Source organism: Vanessa cardui, chromosome 16 (assembly GCF_905220365.1).
Source record: "Vanessa cardui chromosome 16, ilVanCard2.1, whole genome shotgun sequence".
Classification (NCBI taxonomy): domain Eukaryota; kingdom Metazoa; phylum Arthropoda; class Insecta; order Lepidoptera; family Nymphalidae; genus Vanessa; species Vanessa cardui.
Window position 1 is genome coordinate 1,208,103 of NC_061138.1, and position 5,254 is coordinate 1,213,356.

A 5,254-nucleotide genomic window follows, 5' to 3' on the forward strand; every position below is an offset into this window, starting at 1 on the left:
CGCCATATTTAACGAGGAACATTAACAGAATATTACTTACTTTTTGTTTAAACAACTCTTAATTAAAATTCTTAAAACACAGGATATAAATTAGACATTAATTGCAATAAATTTGACACGTTTACATGATTATCCCATAATCAAAACAATTTGCCACGAACTGACATCAAACCGGCGACCCCCTGCAGTACTGTATATGCTTCAGACGGTCGTTTAAACGTATATAGGTATAACACATAAACGCCATACTTGGTAAGTGTTATGTATAGAATAATATATGGTAAATAAGCATTTTATAAGCAGAACATTACATATCCTCATCCTATGCTTTACTGAAGATTCAATTATTTAATGGATGTGGTAAATTTGAAAATCGAATTATTTGTTCTGTAATTATTATGTAAGTTTGTCTGGTATTAGTGTTCGGTTTGAAAGGATGAGTGAGCCATTACAGATACAAATTTTAGTAATATATATTTTTTTATTTATTCTGTAACTAAATAACTGTCCAATTTGCTCGTCAAGAATGATTTAGCAATAACCACTGGTAGTTTACAATAAATTATATTTGAGTTAATACTGTATAAGTAGTATAGATTAAAAATAAAAGAACACAAAATACAACCAGTAAAATATATTAATATATATATTTTTAGATAACAAAGCTTCGTTCTAAAATCAAATTATCGTAAGATATGATAAAGTTTACAACTCTTAAAGATGATTGAACAAAAAGACAATTTATGGTATCAACTCTACCCAAATTATAATAACACTGCACGAAAAAAAATACCAAATATGTCGCCGGTAATGTACTGGAAAACTTGTCTATGATCTGGCTTACTCGCAACTCGAACCAGATGATATTAATATAGAAACCTTCAGTAAATAAAAAAAATAACAGACTATAAGTGTGCCTCTGCTGGACTAAAGTTTCTTCTGTATTAGAGAGGCTATGCTAGTGCAGTGCGGGTTTGTGGATTCCTAAGCGGCTATTTTCATTGATATTAGACACGTGCAGGTTTTCACACAATGTTCTTCTGCTCCGCTGAGCATGAGATGAATTATTAACACAAATAGACACGTACAAATTCAGTTGCCGCAATGAATCCGCAATCATTGGTTAGGACGCAAGTATCTTAAAAATTTAACTATGGGGTTTGATCTTTGACCTGGAGAGGATAAAATTTGGGTTCGTTCCGTTCTATAGTCCCACGTCCAATCTCGTGATTCTTGACGGAACTCCTCGGGGAGAAGAAAGTGATCTGACCTTGGGAAGAATGCTAATTTATAGGCCGTGCAAGCTCGCTTAGTTTATGATCTAGGACATGCAGCAAAATATAATAATAATTTTAATACTCCAATAACCAAACCATAAACCGTATATTATATTCAATTCTATATCTAGCATTCTTGCCACCATTCCACGCCGTCAAGATTTATACAGTAACTAGTTTTAGTTCATATTTGTATATATATTTAAGCATTTAATGTTGTTAATTCTTATGTTAATATATTAAATAAAATGTTAATATTCTATATTAAAATTAATAATAACATGTTCTATTCTTGGTAAATATCGAGAAGGGAACATTGTAGCCGAATTAGTATCCCAAGTAATAAATATATTAATTCCTGACAGACACTTATGGTGTTGCTCAGCTCGTAAAACCAATTACTATAAACTATTCCAAACATGAATGTTAGAATTATAACTAAAGGCGATTTGAATCATCTTAATTTATTATTACGGATGAATAATTATTAAATACCACATCCAATCTTTTCTTCGCTTCGTACATAAAACATTAAAACCTTTTTGCTTATAAATTCTTACGTAAAAATGTCGGTTCGTTTGTTTATAGTTGAAAAATAACGATACATCTAATAAGTGCATAGTTTTTCAATGTAATTAGTTACCGTACAAAGATGTGGAGCGGTGTTCTTAGCCTTTCTGGTCTAGACGGTTTTTTTTATTGAAATAAAGTTTATTTTATAATTCTGTCATGAAATAATTATTTTATATGGTTTCGTTTATCCGATGAAAAAAAAACACAAATCTTTAATTAACAAGTTTTTTTATCTGAATCTACTGGATGGAAACACTTGAAAATTGCTGTAGTAGATCGATAGATCTGGCAAAAAAAAGGAAATTAAATTTACGTTATATAACAAATGAAATTATACTAATAAATATTTTTTTTAATTATTATCGCTAAAAATTAAAATGTTTTGAAGACAATACATATGAAAAACAATTTATATATTAAATACGAAATTACTATGTCCTACATTTGAACACATAAGGTGAACTTACTCATAACATAATAAATATTTTATAAATAAGTACATTATTATAATAAAAAATTGCAGTCAATTAAAAAATTTTAGCCACACCGAAGTAAAACTTCTCACGCAAGTACCTGCATAAGTATACGCATATTTTTTATTGATAACACTGAAGTAGAGATGTAACGGATAGCAGTTTGGCCGGATACCAGATACCGGATATTCGGTCGACCATATAGCCGGATAGCCGGATATCGCCGGATATCTAGCTATCCGGAAAGAAAAAACCGAAAGGCTTTTTTCGGAAGTTTACCTTATTTATGATGAAAAACGCAACTGCCTGCTACCTCTCAATGCAAAGAAATTATTATTTATTCACCGTAATTTTCTCTTAGTACAACATGAGTACTAAGTCATTCATTTTCTTTGAGTTCAATTTCAATTTAGGTACTATTGTGTGATAAAAAATTTAAAACTAAAACTATTTAAGTCAAGCGATAATATGACTAACTAAATAATTACTAAAAAATATGTTTCTTTTAACTAGAATTTCTCATTTAATTCGGCCGGATACCGGATAGTAACCGGATATCCGTTTCATCACTACACTGAAGTCTGCCAATAGTTACTAAATAAAAAATAAAGGAAACCAGTTCAAAGACAGAAAATAAAATGGGTACCACAAATATATATACAACAAATAGGTTGTGTATATTTGTCATTCGAAAGTTTCAAATTATTAACAAACACCTAAGTTATAATTTATCAATAAACATTTTAGCCGTAACATGAACATCTGTAAATACAACTTAGGTTTGTATCTCATTCGTGGAAGACAGGTGTGGCAAAATATGTTTTAAAGATTTAAGGACCTCTAACACTGGAGAGGAGCCGTGGTTGCAAATAATGTACGAATAAACAGAATATTCTCGACGTACTGGAGATAATGTGGACTTTACGGGGATTTTACACTGGGTTCCGTATCAAAATAACCATTTTATTACGTACTATATAAAAAAATTAGTAATCGTTCTTTGGCTGTTCACGTGACTATTAACTAAATACCACCTGTCACCTTCCGTAACGTGCTTATGTTCATGTAATTGTCATAGTCGAATATTGTAATCAACTAGCGACCCGCCCCGGGTGCAATACTGATACTAAATATACTACAGAATTTGTTTATTTAAGACATCATAGTGCAAACATCTAAAATTATCAGTCTTTCTTTACTATGGTGTTCATGTATTATATACACAAACCTTCACCTTGAATCACACTATCTATTAAAAAAAACCGCATCAAAATCCGTAGTTTTAAAGATATAGGGACAGAGAAAGCAACTTTGTTTTATACTATGTAGTGATGGAACTCCTAAACGGCTTACAGTTAGGTGCGTACCCTATAGTATATTTAAAAATTAAAAATTACCTTTTATACGATAATATTCTGGGTTAATCAAGGGGCTCGTATCGCTTCTTTCTTTTGATTGTTGAGGCTTGTGCCTGTGGCTGACGCCGGCTCCAAATATAACAATATATAGAACATTATATAATTATAAATCGACTTTTAAGTAGTCTAATATTTTCCATTTCATTTTACCTAGGAGGACTCTAAAAAATATGTCAAATATGCAATTATTTTTATTACTTTTTAGTGCATTTTTATTTGTTTTAAAATAGTGTTTTGTTTGAAGTCGGTTTTTCTTTTTGATAAAATTTTTATTTATGTAATTACGGGAGTTGAAATTTTTATGTTTCATATACTGCCAAACAACAATTCTTGGTATTGTTGTGTTCCGGTTTGAAGAGTGAGTGAGCCAGTGTAACTACAGGTACAAGGTTATCTTATCTGCAAGGTTCTTGGCGCATTGGTGATGTAATTATGGTGAATATTTCCTACAACGCAAATGTCAATGGACGGACTAATTGGCTAACTGAAGCTCTATCTTTTTCTAATATGAAAATTTAGAGGTATTCATAATTACCAACTAATAAAAAAATATATACAATTGTTTAAAACTTTAGTATACCTGTCTTGTTTACAAAGAAAGAAGGAGTTATAATATTATTATCTACGTAAAACGTTACAAACAAGACACAAAATGAAACACATATTTTTATCATACGAGTAAAGATTAACAATGGACTATATTAAATATAAAATAAACAAAATTGAAATCAAGCAAAGCAAGCGAGTGTCTAGGCGCTATAAGCAATAAACAAAATCTAATATTTCATTTAACAGAGCGTGTTCTTGCTAAGTATAACTCAGGCAGCAGGTAGCAGCGTACGTAGACGATAAATCATAAAAGACATTTACACCCTCTCTCGGATAAATATTTTATAACGCAAGAGAAATCTTCAGGAACGCTCCAAAAAGTAAATTGTTACGACAATTATTATTGTGATGCTTTTCACATAAATATTTCACAGCTTAAATATTATCAAATTAACATTAAAATGCTTGTTTTAAATGTTAGTGTAATACTTTTAAAATTGGAATATGCTGTAGATATACCGAAACATTGGTTCGAATTAAAAAAACAAGTCAATATTCGGAGATCACACGGCTTTAGAATACTACACAGTATAAATTTTATAGTAATGTTTATGATAAAAATGTTGTACCTGTACAATAATATACTATATCAACATATGTATATAAACACATTAATTTTTTTGTGTTTTCTAACAAAAAAAAATACTAAACCAATATCCATAAAACTTATATGAGGAGACGCATCACATTTTGGAGGTTTGACTATGTAATACTTATATATTCATATATGACAAGAGCAAATTTTATTATCTTGTATATTAACAAACTATATGAAACTAAGAACATAAACCACTAAAAGGCGTCACTACAAAATATCACCCTGTCGAGGGATACATTAAAAAATAGCCTATGCTATTTTATGGACAAGCATATGGGCCACCTGAAGGTAAGTGGTCACCATTAC